This window comes from Macrosteles quadrilineatus, unplaced genomic scaffold (genome assembly GCF_028750875.1).
Source record: "Macrosteles quadrilineatus isolate MER2022 unplaced genomic scaffold, UCM_ALF_1.0 Scaffold_3__2_contigs__length_128488019, whole genome shotgun sequence".
Classification (NCBI taxonomy): domain Eukaryota; kingdom Metazoa; phylum Arthropoda; class Insecta; order Hemiptera; family Cicadellidae; genus Macrosteles; species Macrosteles quadrilineatus.
This window is the reverse complement of record NW_026542596.1, coordinates 71,114,568-71,131,648: the sequence shown is the minus strand read 5'-3', so window position 1 is coordinate 71,131,648 and position 17,081 is coordinate 71,114,568. Positions and strand designations below refer to the sequence as shown.

The following is a 17,081-nucleotide window of genomic DNA, read 5'->3' as shown; positions in this document are numbered from 1 at the left end:
CGAATCATCCATGGAGGTCAATACCGTTGAATGTAGCTACATTATCAGTCATATCAATAATGCATCAGCTTAGAGCGTTATCACATCTCCCCACTTAGCCGACCACTGGCCATGAAAACAGATCTCTCCCTTCAACTTACCAAACCGTCTTGGTCCTTTCACCTGCCGGAATATCTTAGGACTACCCATTCTATCTTCAACCAAACTATGGTATATAATTGAAACATTTGTTCATCCATCTGTTTACTTGTTACTCGTGAAATACTTCTAGACATTGGAATCAATTACAGTTTTGAGCTAAATTATTACCATTACACCACGTATAACCACGTGTTATTACGTAAATCTTATATACTTAATTGAATTCTAAGCTATTGTATACTTTTGAACAATGGGATTATCCAATTTATTGTGACAGAGAGTACGGTAACATTTCTGTGGACTGTTCCTTTACAAATATTGTGTAAGATTTTGGAAGTTTATATATTTCCACTTATGTAATTATTTAGATCACTTAATGTGTCTAAAGAGATGACAACGATTAAATGACAATTTACCGTACTCTATCTGACTTCACCGGTCCCTTTTCGTAAACGACTTTCTGGTTTAAAAAGAGTGCAAAAATAAGCTATTTAGTATGTATTGTGGCGAAAAATATAGGGAATGTAATATTGTCTATTTTAGAGTATAGTTTCTTAAGTTGCAACACAAACATTACTTTTTTGTCCTTAACTATCTTGTACACGTAATAACGCTCGTATGAAAACAATTCGTAATATCTACGTGATCGATAATAAATATTGTAGTTTTTTTTAATTGTAACAATCAGTGGTATTGTTATTACAATTAAAAGAAACTAGTGCCCCTGTTTCTCGAATTCGAGCAATTGCTAACAGGCGTTTTTTTTTTTTTAACGAATAACAGTCATAATTTCTGAGGACTTTAAAAGATTCGACTCGAAGATTATGGAAATACTCAATATGTACATAACAGATCGATATAATCAACATTAAGCTGTCCATAATAACGATTATAAACTCTAAAAAAAACACATTATTTATATTTCTTCTCCTAGGTGGTGTTCTATGACTTTCCTATGTTTCTATAGTTTGCAAATCGGCTCTTTCAATGGTTAGGATCGAACAGAATTCCGTGTAGTGTGGCTCTGAATTAGGCCTACGTGTTAGCCTGTTCTGTATTACTGTACTGTATTAGCATGCTTAGATGTCCTTATATTGAGGAGTCACGCGTACAACTCTATCTACATTGACAATTGAGTCACTTAATATGACTCAGCATGTTCACTATTGACTGACTACCACATAATAGAAATACACAGAGTTTTAGAAAAATACTAGTTTGTAACGCTGTGTATTTACGAAATTTCACAAAGTCATGTGTTTAACTTAGCAAATGTTTATCCCTTGAGACATATGGACCTATTGTCTCCCGATGAATTTGTTAGCACTTTGCTAATTTCGAACAAAAAAATGTGTCTTAGAGGAATGAAATCCTTATATATAATACGTGAAGGCGATTTCTAGAAAACACTACTCCTCCGTTAATAATGGACGGATTTTTACAAACGACGTGTCCAAATAAAGTATTTTTTGTGTAGACGCCCCCTTTCACCAATTCCTGTAATAAAGCCCCTCGGGCTTTGCCCCACAGGCCTTCAAAGATGGATTTTCTCCCATAAGATTAACATGGGGAAATCTAAAAATTGAATTGGAAACTTTGTCCCCACTAATTTGAGAGAACGACTGGGCATAGAAACTTGGTAGAGGTGTCCAAAGAAAGGTCTTGATCTTTAGATTAGTTATCAAAATAAAAACTAAGCAAAATCCCTTAGGGCTCTGCCCCAGAAGCCTTTAAAGATCCCTCCACAGAGTTGTTTACATTTTGGCCATGTGAGTAATACTTTTTAATAAAACAGCTGTTCATTTTTAAATTGTATTTCAAACAACACATATTAATTGGGAGTTACTTAATTGTACCAAATGAGCCGAGTATTATAAGTATTTGCAATGTTATTTTCTGATCATAAAATTGATTTTCCTCTGTATCATGTCATGTTTTGCAATATAACGTTCCATTATGAAATCAGTGGAAAATCCTTTTATCACAGCAATTCTTAAATTATTTCTTATTGAACTATCTTATATCTATTGTACGGGTTGGTGTTTGCCTTTTCACCCCTTTTGCCTAAATGTTATCATATTATTCTACACATATCAAATAATTATGTAGAAATATCTGCTCTTATCGTGTCTAATAAAATCCAAACATAGAAACCTTGCCTAAAATGGTACCCATCTTGAAAAATTATTTGCACCTGCCTATATTACGGACTTTGGCGCACTGGGTTGGTAACATTATTGAAAATAACACTACATTTTTGCTGTAAAATATGGTACAAAGAGAAAATACGATTTAAGTAAGACTGTCATGACAGAAAGGTCATATTCCTTTTTAACTAGATCACATCCTTTATAAGATACGTTGATTACCAATATGTAAACGTCAATATATACGTAACAGCCAATTTACAGTATTTTTGCTTTTTGGAAATGTCCCATTGCTATGTTATCTATATAATTAATACGCTACATGAAACTTTGTCGGTTGAACTCCTCCGCCATTTATTAGCCGATTTCATACATTGACGTCTCACTGGAAAGAGCGTGTCGCGTAGATTTGCAAACTGGCCTTACATTTTTGAAAAAGTCCTTTGGGCTCTGCCCCAGTGGCTTTGAAAGTTCCCATGTTATCCTTACGAGGAACATAATTGTTTACATTTTGATCAGCTGTATAATTTAATTTCTGTTATTTATTTTTCAATTCAATGAAACGCATTGAGTACATTTGTTTACTATTTGAGTTTGTGTAAACATAACCCCCAAGACGGATCGTGTTAGTATGGTTTTATCTTAAATTTGTGTATTTATGGTTGTTTTGTGTCGTTATAACGGATCGGGTTAGCATGATTCTAACTTAAATTTGTGCATTTATAGTGTTTTTGTGTACCTATAATTTGTTTATTTGTTGTTGTTTTTTTCTTTTAAATGTCTCCGACGCGACGAAAACGAAACATAGACAGGAGGCGTAATCGTGATAACGACCGCAGCTACAGATCAGTGGCGCGTTTAGGCTTAACTCATCACAGTCGGCACCTGACCCTGGACACACTCAACTATTAGGTTACAAATGCGCCCTAACACTACCCCAAAACGACTTTTTGTTCTCAATTGGCCCTCTATCAATGACCTGTGTTGCCTGTACAGCGAGGCATTTAGAGAAGGAGAAAACCGGCCGGAATGCTTTAGGTTTATCAATAACGAAGATAAACATGGTCTGAGTTACACACCGGTAATCTTTGAGTTGACTCTTTTAAACTCATTGTAAATATGACTGTTATTCGTTTTGAAATAACTCCTGTAATACATTGCAACATGTACGCTAGTTCTATAAAATAGTTGGATGACAATTTCAAAACCATGGTTAGCCACATGACTCAGAGTCAAAACCATTGTACAAAAATCTCCGCTGTTTTCATATCTAATAGACTATTAAGCTTTTTTCAATAATTTGTACTTTGGTTTACAGTTTTTGTTTGTCCCTTCACATAGACCTACATTGGAATAAATTGGTCTAACATCTAGTAGAACCAATAGTAATTTTTTCTAGTAATTTCTACTTTTTGTTTTGTTTGTGCAGGTACTTCATGACCACAAAGACCTTTTGGAAAATATATGTATAGAAAAGTTAGAAAAAATTACCTTTGGCCTATAACCTAAGGAATATCAAAAATGTTGTTTCTTTTACATTATTAACGCAAACATTAAACAGAATATTGTGTAAATTAAGACTAAGCCAGCGAGAAACACTGGAAATGAAAACTTTCTTTGTAAATTGAAACATTGCAATCCAAATTAATTAATTTAAAACCAGAAAAGTTGGAGGAATTAAGATTGAGCACGATGAATTTAGTTAGAAATGTTTACCGTCTTCGTTCTCATATCTTCATACTTACTGGCTATCAATCTTAGTTGTAAGTGTAACAAAACGATATGTATACAATAATTCAATACAATTAATGGTTAGTCAGTCAAAAACCTTTTCTTGGTTAGCATTATTTTCATCCCAGATACATTCAATTAATCTTTCATGAAAAGTGCGAAATCCCCTTGTTTTATCTTTTTATTCCAATTACATTTTAAATTTGTGGCTGTTTGTATAAATCTAATAAAAAGTAGCAAGTACGATGTACAGCTTAGTTGACCATTAATTTAAGAAAAGCATTTGCGCTCCGAACCATCTCCTCTGGTGTTGTTATAACTCCCTCCCTTACGACCAAATGTAACAGAGTGGTAAACAAAAGAATATTTAGACTTAAAAATAAGCTTTTTGTACGAATGCAGAAAAACATCTAGTAATAGAGACGTCTCAAAAGTTTTGTTGTCTTTAGCAAGCCAAGAAACCACTTTAAAGTTGGTCTGGTTCTGCTTACTCGATGTAGAAGTAACTTGTTCCATCATCAGCTGAAACCGTTAGAGAATATCAAAATCATTACAAACACTTATAGTTTTCAGATAAATTAAAAATAAAATTTAAGAAAACTATTGTGGGGAGATTCGTGTGGGTGGGAGGCGTCATAGAAAACACTGTAGATGCCATGGGTTCATTTTGTACTCATCCACACACACAGAGACAGCACTTCTAAAGTGACTATTTGGGTTCAGGGGACCCAAAACTGATACTTCCACCATATATAAAACATACTCCTATAGTTGTTGCTTAGTCTATGCTTCCACCCAAAACTCAAACTAAAAATTTTTGACGAAAACAATACTTTCTTCAAATACTATGTATCGGGGAGAAAGTAAGTAGAGGAGAAGGTATAGATTTGACCATAGTCCACTCTGTGAGAACCTCATTCTTATTATATTATACGTTCTATTCGAATTTTAAAATCCCAACAACTGGTTCGTATAGATAAAATGTCTACTTCAGTATCCAATATTCAATAATATCATAACCTATTAGGCCTAATGTTTAACTTAAGCTCCTATTTGTTTTTTGTTTTTTTTTTTATCACAAGAAACACATTTCATTCATACCCTTAATATAAACTGATGACATATTATGTGAAACGAAACATTTTTTTCATAACGTTGTTCATATTTTGCTTATTTTATTTCAAGACTAATTTGTTGCCTTTTTCAATTGCAGAAGGCTTAAACATGTATACTTTAAGAATTTTTGGCACTTTTATATGGTAAGTCACTTTAATAAGATATCTTTGATTTGAAATAATTAAAAAATGGTTAATCAAGTGAAAAATATCATCGACGTGGTATCCAGAACTAAATTGGTACGCTGTCCTAAATAAAAACTATATTTAAATATCCAGATACTCAACAAACTTAATAGGTATTTTATTTGTAGCTGAGATTAAAAGGGTTCTACTGTTACACTACTAATATTCTGCAAACGAAATGTTTTTCTCAATGGTGACCAAGATAGCACAGAATATTTATTTGATATCAAATAAACGTTCAATATATCAAACTATGTCAAATCAAAAATTTGATATTTATTTGATATTCATTTAATGTTCAAAATGTCAAAGTCAAACAATGTCAAACTTTGAATATTTATTGTATCTTCAAAATACAAAGTCAAATAACATCAAATTTAGAATATTATCTAAATATTCTTAATGTGTTAAAATTTGATTTTCTCTTTGAAAAATTCCAAATATACTAGTTTTAAAAATGTTTAGATTTAACTTTTAAATTTTTTAGAGTAAAGAATTAGTCCCCAGCCTACAGGGGCCCATTTCATAATAAACTACAAGTTACAAGTTACAACTTGTAACTTGTTATTTCCATTAGATTTGCATTGGGCAATCAGCTGATTTACTAATAATATTAGTTTGTACTTTATTATGAAATGGGCCCCAGTTTGTAACATGGAGGTCGGAGGTCAATTATCTCAAAATAATTAATAATAGGAAGGAACACTGAACACTGTAATTTTTAATTAATTGATGATGGATTTTGACTTTTCGCGGGGGGGGGGAGTTGTTGGAACATCTGATATTTTTTCTGAATCTAGGCTTACTACACATTTCAAGAAGAGTGAATAGGAAACACAGCTTTTTTAAAAGTTTTGTTTATTAATAAAAAAGTCAAACTCTTAACGATTGGCCTTATCATTTTATTTTTACTAGTAAATTAAACCAAACGTAAATTTAATTTTTTTTAAGTGTAATATAACTCTAAAAATATGTTAAGTATCTAGTTTGAGCTTGACTTGGCCCATTCGTATGAAAGGAAGAGAGGAAGACTGAAGACAAAGACAAAACACCAACTAACTTAATTCTAACCTAACTCAGCAAACAAAACAAAACATTAGAATACAAAACAAATTACAAAATCCGTCGCGCGACCAGTGGTGGCCAGTTTATTCACGGTGTGGATTTATTTATTTATTAACCAACAAATTGCCCATTTTGAGGGAAAGTACACAAGTAGTGAAAATAAACTATGGAAGCAACAAGAGTATCAAGATTCAAGAACAAGACATAACCTCAAATCAGTTAACTCAAGTGTGCTGATATTTTGTTTAGTGTGTGGCACTGTTAGTTTAGAGTTGTTATTTTTGTGACTGGGTATTGGCATAACCTACACCGAACATCTTTTCACGTTTTGATCCTTGTAGTATGTAAGTATAAGTCACTATACCTAGTAATATAGACGTATTTTAGGCCTTGGCCTTACCTAGACCTAAGTTAAGCTACTGTACAAATTAAATTGGCCAACTTATCATTCCTAATGCCTTAACTTAAGTATAAATAGATAAATCTGAAACCTCAAAATAGGCAATCTGTTTTAGAGGAAGTATTTTTCTGCATACTAATTAGGCCTAGGCGTAAGCTACTAAGTTAGGCAGCTTGCTTAGTTCTTACTGAACCAGTAGTTTATTTAGCTTCAAAGGGCAACTTCCGGATGAAAATAGTGTTCAATATATAGGCTAGTAAGTGGGACTAACTTACTGGTTTACAAGGCAAATGGAATACCATACTGTGTTGTAATACCTTGTTAGGCTAATTTTGAAATATTACTAAGTTATGTGGGTTATATTTTACGTCAGTCACTAACTTAAGTTTATGTAAATTCACCATCAAGAATAAGTTAACTTAATTTAGGCTAGCCTAGGCCTAACATATTCTACCTCAACCAGGTTACAATTTACCGGTATTATAAAAGAAATAGCCTGGCCTATTTGAAATCCATTTTCCTTTTAAACTGAATTGGGGTACACTTCCGTATCTGTTGTCAAAAACAACTGAATGAACATAGGCTATAACGATCGATATTTTAATTCGGTTGTTTTTTACAACAGATACAAAAGTCTACCCCTGTATTGTCTCTTAGTCTTTTGTATTTTAGTTGTTGTCTGCTTCCTTTACCAACCAATGATTAGGCCTAACTAATCTTGATACATATTTAGGCCAGAGAAAGGTATGCATGAATTTAACTAAAAGTAGTTTTCTCTCCATTGTTTCAGTTGATAACTCTGCAGCTTTGGTGGAAGTTATTATTTGGTAGCAGTGAATAATTTGCCTACGGTACCAATTCTCCCGAGTGACAAAGTGGCTGTCTAGCAGCCTGTAGGCTGGGAAGGAGGAATAAATTTTTCTTTTGCAATCTGCATCTGAAGCCAGCTATCTTGCGTAAGTTTTTTTTTTTTTATTTACAATCAGACATTAATAATAGGTAGACATACATATATTTCAATTAGGTTTTCTCAAAGTTAAAATAAGTTAAAATAAAGTTTCAATCTTAGGTGTTTTTATTTCAATTTTTCTGTTTGATTCGCCATGACTGTGTATGTCTTTTTTGCCATAACGGGTACAGTTCCGCAGAGAACCTGCGATATATTATCGGATGAATAACATTATATATCAATAATTATCCTATTCAATACATCGTTCCCTATGTTTTTTCACTATGTAAACATCAAATTGAGTTATGATTTGCAGATTTGGTGAATTGGTTTTGCAATATTAATATCAAATCAGATATATATATACCGTCCGATGATATATCGCAGGTTCTCTTAGGAACTGTAGATAAGTTAGGCTCTACCACCAAAACACAACCTAATTCATGATAGGTACCTATTGGGTAATAACGTAGCCTAAGGTTCATCACACAGTTTAGAGAGTTTCTCTTTTTTGTGACCCACTTATATAGGAAGTCTTTGATTTACACTATATAAATATTCCGGCAGTGCTAACTTGTGTAAAAGAAAACTGTATTAGTTGAATTTTTTTAAACGCACACATAGGCCTATACACACACCAAACTACATCCGACCGTTGCACTCATTTCAGTCAGTGCTCACCCCAATATTTGTCCGTTCAAGTGACTGAGGATTACTTTTACCACTACCTAGGTCAAAATTTTCAATTTTCAGATTTAGATTTAGCTTTAACAAGGCTACTCAAAAGAAGCAAATGCCATTAAAATATAAAATAGATTTCACTAACAATTTAATATGTGTACCTAGTTGTAGGCTATCCTGGGTGTTGATCAGGAAAATTAAAATATATACAAATTCTAGTGCTAATACTAATCTCTTTTATACAGAGGCAGAACCGGTACGCAAGAACACTAGGATTGTGGTGTAATGGAAATATATGTTGTTGCTACTATAATCAAGAATTGGCTTCGCCCAGCAAAGTTTAGGATTGATGCAAGGTAAATTTATTGTGTTATTTATAATTTAGGTTAAAGAAAAGATTGCTTATCTAATTCACAGAGGATACGCGTCCGGTAACCAGACGTGGATTAGGCGTCCTGTAGTGACGTCACCGGGTTGTGGGGTCCCGGAACGCCATTACCACAACGATACGATGTTCGGTCAGCGTTGTTCGTGGTGTAATGGATAGAGTGCTCGGCTGATATCCTAGAGGTCCCTGGTTCGAAACCCATCGGTTTCTTTAACTTTTTGTCACAGATTTTGCTTTGAATGTAATTTCTTCTTAACTGTACATCTTTTGTTAGAATTTTTGGCATTTATAATTTAATGTTATGAAGAGAATTGAACCTTCATTTGATTTTTTTAATTATCAGCAAGTTTGGTTGGTTAGGTTAGGTTATGACAGTAACTGCCGGACGCCTAATCCACGTCCGGTTACCGGACGCGTATCCTCTGCGTATCTAATTACCTAATATAGAATTTAAATTTTATTATAATTAACAGATTAGGCCGACATCTAACTACTGTGATGTTTTCTTTTCAAATTGTGAATTTTCAGTGACAGGCTATGCAAATGAGCAAAACTTTATCTGCGGTTTTATCCATCTCTTTTTTCTTTATTGTCAAGAACTCAATGCCTTATCGACAAATATAATTATAAAGTACAGGTATAGTAAAAAAATAGGTCTTAAAAATGCCTAACGAAGGGGTCTCCAACCTACAGCCTGTGGGCTACATCCGGCCCTCGTGCAGTTTTATTCCAGCCAGCAGAAAGCCAGCATACGTTTTTGAAAATTATTATTTTTTATAGCAAACACCAATTATATTCTCCCACGATTGCGTAAACACGTGTGGTCAGGTGGTCTCAGCTATATCGTGATCATCTCCCGTGATCTCCCCAAGACTCACGAGCATATTATACTGCAGTCTCGACGGTGCCATGATTGTCTTTTGCAATCCCAGCAACACCCTTCATTGTTGACCGTGATTTCCTTGAGGTGTAAAAAGAGAACTTTGTCAATGAATGCAGGCTCAGCCATGGGATATTTATTTACCTCGCGGCTCATACCATAATTAAGAGCAATTAACTGCCTCTTCCCCATTCAACAAAATTTGTGTACAATACCCTGTATCCAAGTTGGCAGGTTAACGTATTTAAATAGGAACATAGTAAATGTCTCTCACTTGCTAATTTTTTCTCAATAGGCCTAGGGGAATATTAGTAGTAGTCAAGTAGCGGCAGATTAATTTAAACATATATATATTTAATTGATCCTAATTGGCAGAACTACAAATTGAAATCTTAAACTAGCTGACATTTTAAGTGTCAAATTTTATAGCCTATTCTCACTAAAAAATCATTGAACTTTTTGTCAAAGATTTAGCTTAGAATGTGATTACTTCTTAATTGCACATCTTTCGTTAGAATTAGAGGCATTTATAATTTTATTTTATGAACAGAACTATATTTTAGATTATTAAAAAAGGAAACTATTTAGTTTATTTGTTTATGGATAGATTTTGATAAAATTTGGCAAACTTATTTACTTTATCCTATACTATTGACGTATGCTCAAAAAAACTTTTTACCTTCTCCATGGCTGCAAACCTAACCTTGTTAAATCTAATCTTCATTCAATTTTTATCTTGTATATTTTTTTATATTATCAGCAAGTTAGGTTAGCTTAAATGACAGTTTAATTTTATAATAGAATGCTCTCATTTTGTCCGTAGTAAACCTTAATTCAATTTTTTCACAATCAGCAAGTTTGGTTAATTTGGTTAGGTTACGACATTTTAATTTTATAATAGAATGCTCTCATTTCGTCCGTATCACAAAAAGCCTTTACCTTGTGACAAACGACAACTACAATCGCATCGATAGTAGATGATGTTGTGATTCGATAGAGTAGCGAACAATTAACGTTAGTCGCTAAATCGGTGGCGTTTTTAGACAAAAAAGTGCTCACCGAGGAAAAAGGGTTGGAGACCCCTTGTCTAACATATTATATTTTATCTATAGCTGTCTTAGAAAATAACTCTGTTGAACCTCTTTTACAGGAACAATAGAAAACTCAAGAAGGCCATTTGGGAGATGAAGAAGACCAGAATTATTTTTGTTGTAAATTGTACATATCTTTTTTATATTTGTGTTTAAATAATTTTTAATTAAACTTATTTTATCATACAAACAAACTTTTTTCTTTAAAATGTTTTCCTTGAATGCAATTTTGTTTTAAACAAATATGTTTTGTGATACTTTTGTTAATGTTTTGTCAAATAAGAAATATATATATAGATATTTACATTTTTGGGTCACCCAAGAACTTTAACAAACTACCTATAACTTCAGAATAATAAGTCAAATCAAGGTAAGAACAGTAAAGAAGTCTGAACTGATATTATTTTAATCGCCATGAAATTTGAAATGTGAAAAAATGCAACCTAATTCTTCTAAACATATTTTACCAATAAATGTATGAGACATTTATTTGATATTCAATTTAATATTTATTTAATGTCAAATTAAGTGAGGTTGAACCTAAATTGACCATTTATTTGATATCAAATGAATGTTCGCGAATATTAATTTAATATTCGAATGTCAAAAATGTTATATCAATATTTATCACCATCATATTTAAAATGTGAATGTAAATTCAATCATATTCTCTTTATTATATTTTACCAATAAATTTATGAATGTCAAATTTGATATTTATTTTATATTCAATTTGAATATTTATTTGATGTAAAATTGAGTGACGTTTGAACCTAAATTGAACGTTTATGAGTGAAAATTTAAAAACGTACGTTTTCATGTCCCTGGCCTTTTACTTCGTAGATACTGGATTTGTAGTTTATTATTATGTGTTTTAATATTTTTTGGGACGGGGGCAACATGTTACACACATTTATTTGGTTTTAAATAGGTTCTAGGTATTTTTTTCGTATTTTTAAAGTCTCGAAATTCACGACCATGACGTGTCCCTAGGGTACATTCTCCAACTTTCACGCTGTTTTTAGACTAATTATTCATGCCGAAATATATAAAGCCATATTTTTATGTCATCAATGGTTATTAAACTTACAAAAAAGGAGCATATTATAATTTTATTGTCATTAAAAACTGACTACCATGACAAAATAAGTCTGTCCCTCGATTTGGCGTCACGACCATTTGGGAAAATTTTTCAACTTTGGAGCACGACAGTGGCAAGCCTGGTGTCGATGGAGTCAGTTGGTTTTAGAGACTAGTTCGGGGTGTACGTCAGGATTGTAGTGCCGGTCGTTTCGAGTTGAAAGGAGGAATTACAAGATTAATAAAGGAAAGATTGAGTTTTTTGTAATTTTGGTGTGTCCATGACCGTACGTAGTCATTCGATGAAGTAGACATGGTGTTAATTTTTGTTTATAAGTTATTTCAATTGCTAGATTAACCTAGAAGTCCACTTTGTATCCTCGAACATGAGGTGCAGGGCTACCACCAGAACAGAGCCAAATAACACGTAATTTCACGACCAAAGTTTCACGACCATCGCGGGTTTTTTCACGACCAATCCAGCCTTTTGGATTATAGTGTGTTTGGTCGTGACAAAAACTTTAATATAATTGTAAATTGAACAGTTTAGTGCAATTGAAACACATATTTTTATTATAACTAACAGGATAATTGAAGGATTGTTTAGAAAGATTAAGATTATTCCAGACAATTCACGACCGTACCGCTTGTCCCTGACCATCACGTTTATGATTTCTATCATAAAAATTTCAAAAATTAAAACATCGTCATATTTCAATGTTTTTACACAAAAGAAGCACACCTCTATACAAACATAACGATTTTTCGGGTCTCAGGTAAGTTTTTTCAGAGTTATACAAACTTAAAAAGATTTTATTGGCTTTTTTTTCAATTTTTTGAGTTTTTTATTTTTTTCTAGAAAGACTAAATATACCAAAAGCTCAGTGACCTTTTTATTGTATAATGGTCATAAAAGTAAATTAGTTTATAACAAAACATATCTATAAAAATAATACTAACTATTTTTAATATTCATTTAAACGTCCGTTATGGTCGTGACAGGATTTTGTGTTTTTCCACTAAAGATGCTCTTTTAAAAAGAAACTACCAAAGATATTGCGTTACCATGGACATTTTATAAAACTTCAAATGTTAATGAAATAAAAAAAATAATAAAAGTTTTGAAAAAAGGGGAAACAAATTTGCAAAGTGCTTTTCCTGAAAACGTACGTTTTTAAATTTTCACTCTTATTTGATATCAAACGAATGTTCGTGAATATCAATTTGATATTCAAATGTCAAAAATTTGATAGCTATTTGATATCAAATAAATATTCGGTGCTATGTGGGGTTATCAGATGGAAGTCCCAGAATTAAAACCAACAAGCATTTGTGCAAAAAGAAAGGCCAAACAGTAAGTGTTGAGATTTAATGTAATCCTTGTTCAAATCCTTTGGCTTTGATGTTTGTTGTATTTCTATAGCATTATTGTGGCTAAACATTTAAATCAATTGTGTTGTAACTACCATAACTGATAACAATATTTTCTAAGTTTATGTTACAAGTCTGTTTAACAATGTGCATACAAACAACAAAATATTTTTATTTTTCACACCACAGACATAATATTTTGTGAACGCATGCACAAAGAGATTAGATGCATACAGAATAACAAAATCACACGTATCTTGATTGAAGATTTCAATGACATCTGAAAAAAATAATCAAATTTATATAAACGAGGGGACATGTGGGTTTTTAATAGGGTACAAAACTTATCTCCGAGGCAAAACGATTAATACAATACCTTTGTACCTTTTAAATATTATGTTTTTGTTACAGAGAAAACTATATTGTATTGAGTTTAAATTTAGATAACTTGATCAATATTATAAATATTGTATTTTAAGACTGTTAAAAAAAGGTAAAAAAATAATTTATTTTGTGGTTTTTACACTACAGGCATAATATTTTGTAAATGTGTTATACGCACAAATGGATACATAAAGAATGAAAACCCTTTCCACACGTCTTATCGTGATTAAATGTTTCAACGAGATTCGAAGGAATGAAGGAAATATTTAAGTTTATATAAATAACTTAAAGCTCCCCTATGTATACAAATCTAGAGCGTTTTCATAGTTCATAAACATAAAATGGTCTTCCATTTCTCCTAAACAATGAGAGAATATGCGACAATTAGTCCGATGTCAACTGCACACTTCATGCTCGTTTGTTTTAAGATAATTACTTTAACAAATCCCACATAGTATACATCTAAATATTTAACAAACTCATACAATAAGCTTCTGGCAAACCATTTAGCCTATGAAAATGCTACAGTATGTTAATAAAAAAATGGTATGTACATCACTGCAAAAAATGTATTTTTGTGGCATTTCATATTATTTAAAAATATAAATTGTCATCATATCCACAAAAATAGTTGTTCATACAACAATTTATGAATATTCCTCCAGTTTTATTAAAAATTATTATAAGTATTGTATAGTAATTTATCATCAAATATATTATATTGGCACTAAATTGCAAGCGGTTTGGAATGTATAAGTGTTGGCAAAGGCCATGATGGACTATAAAGTGCACTCTGCACTAATGTGGAGGCCTTGGCTGTTCTATGGTTTTTTTAATTGTGACGGTAAATAATTAAATAACCATTGCAATTCGATAGGTGGTGACATTTTGATATCTTGCAAAATTTTAAAAAATCCCGCCTCAGAAAACCTATGGACTTAGCAAATTGATTGGATTTTTACTAAAATATATATATTTATGTCAGATGTATTCATTTTTAAGTAGGAATTAGGTTACCTTGTCTTGCTGCATCAGAAAAAGAAACTAGCGTTTTTTTTAGGGGGGGGGGACTTAATCGTATATGATAAAACAATTTTTTTTTTTTATTTCATCCCAATGAATCTTTAAACAAGCCAACTGCAGCAGTTAACTTTTTCTCCATAAAAATAACATGGTAATTTTAAAATGTGCGGTTTTTTTAGTTTTCTCCGTAATTTATGTACAAGAATGCAAGAAATAATTAATATTAACTGTTTTTGTTTATTATTAATCTAATATCTAATAGTGTATTGCATCTCAATTGCCACGGGATAGATTACACGAATAAAATACAAGTGATTATTACAAATCTAAAAACTTTACAGGAATGTTTAATTTAAATTCAAACTCTAGTTGAAATCTACCATCAAATGATATTTTAGTATTATTTAAGTGTTATAGAAGTCTTGGAGAACTGCAATAGTGAAGCATCTGGCGGTTTTGGAAACCTGCCAGAACAGCCTGAGAAGTATAAGTTGAGGAAATTGCATTTATGAATATTGCAGCCCTTATGCTGCATACTTAACTTATGTAATTCATAAAATCTTCATATCAATACCTATAATTATTGTTTGTTTTTTGAACGACTCTATTCCATCAACCACATTACCTTTTTAAAATGACAAATGTTTGAAATGATGCTATTCATTCAAGAAACGCACACCTTTTTCTACTATTTTCAAGCAACTGTGACAGAAAATATCTTCTGTATAGTCAATACTGACAAGTAAACTAAACATGTTGCTTGATGACAGTAAATGTCCATATAAGTTACTGCTGTGATAGTATAGGCCTAACTGGAAAAAAAACAGTCAACAGTAAAATTGTAAAATTTATTTGCAAACTTTTAGTGAAATATATCCAATGTTTGAAAATTGCATTGTAAAATATGGTTCAGTTCAAGAGATTATCCTATAATAGTACAACGTTACTTTAGTGTGTGATCGTTCGCGTTCGAGACGAAGTCGAGTGTGGGATTACCATACAAGTCCGGTAAACTTCTGTTATGGTAATAACAGAATGGTATGGTAACTTCTGTTTGGACGAGTGACTTACGATATTTTACGCCATACTACGCTAACTTAACAATAAAAATCTGTATAAATCCTTATATATTACCACGACTAAAGAACTAACAATCACTCATAACCTAAGAGAGGTTATGTTTTTGAATATAACCACTCATTGCCAAATATAATCAGCTGGTTGGTCTCCGGTAAAAACTCATTACAGTCACAACAATACAATGTAAATTCCTCATGCATTACCTCTGTAGCTCCCCTGGACTATCATCCCTAGTTTTTCAACCAACGAACTTTATTAAGTTATGCAGTCCAGAGTTTGAAAACGTGACTTGAATATAAATCCCTTTTCTAAACTCAAGACTTTTTAGTTTGCAATTTCAAACTTGATTGACAATTCATTTTTATACAAAATTTGAACAAAAATAAATAAGAAGCATAATTTGCAGATTTTAAATTTAATAGGCATTTTTTATATTTTAATAGAAGGATGATTTTATAGATTCTAGATTTTATGTAACATGCGTTATTCAACGCTGTGATAATGTTCATGACACTTGTTACTCATTATAGTTTATAGGTTTGATAATGTCTATACACACACAACTGCGTCCAATTAAAAAAAAAGGATTCTTATTCTCATTCTCGATAGACAATTTATATGGAATGGTATGCTTTGTAAATTGAAATAAATATCGGCAAATTTTATTTAGGATTTTTGATCACTGTAGATTGTGTTTTCATAGTAAAATTTATAAGTTATTCCTAGGGGTTTACAGTAAAAGTTTTAACAATCTGTGACAGAAAATATCTACTGTTAAATCTAACATAAAACTGTCACTACTTACAATGATAGTATACTTTAAGGAGAGGAGAGTGTCTTTTTCTAGTCAGGTCAGTTTAGAGTTTGGTTTGTGTATCAATAAATAATAATAAATAATAACGATTATTCCTGTAACACTGTATCGACAAGCATTCCCCTATACCCTCTTAAATCTGCAACTTAAGCTTAACATGAATGATACAAGAAAAGTTGGAAAGTTTAACATTTCTTCTGCACGCGATGTTCAGCCCCATAACTTGATGAACTGTCAAATTGTCTAAATCGCATCCATCAAATATCAAGTTTATTTTGTACTATTTTCCCTCGCATGTAGTTGTTATAACTGCAGGTGCATTCTGTAATGTAATGGAGTTTATAGGATCATCTCTTGAACTGTTTTATAAGGATGGGTCAATACAAGGTGTCTTCGAACTCTCTACCGACCTTTTGAGGTATCATTCCTAGATCAAAGACAAACTAAAATATCACGTAAAAATTTAAAAAACTCCAAAAATACCTATACGAATTGCCGTTTTGTTTTATCACAAAACTATTTTTTATTTGTTGATGGCTTCTTGTAGTGAGAAAA

At 31.9% G+C, this 17,081-nt stretch overlaps 1 long non-coding RNA gene across 3 annotated transcripts; it reads left to right on the top strand.

The window, feature by feature from the left end:
- Positions 1 to 6,633: 6,633 nt before the first annotated feature.
- LOC128990451 (uncharacterized) lies at positions 6,634 to 10,905 on the top strand. 3 transcript variants are annotated; one of them, XR_008490526.1, is made up of 4 exons: positions 6,634 to 6,729; positions 7,576 to 7,741; positions 8,661 to 8,771; positions 10,834 to 10,905. It is a non-coding gene; the product is annotated as an uncharacterized LOC128990451 (long non-coding RNA). The 3 variants fall into 3 exon arrangements; XR_008490527.1 differs by lacking the exon at positions 6,634 to 6,729 and adding an exon at positions 6,870 to 6,936; XR_008490525.1 differs by lacking the exon at positions 6,634 to 6,729 and having other exon boundaries at positions 7,440 to 7,741.
- Positions 10,906 to 17,081: the final 6,176 nt, after the last annotated feature.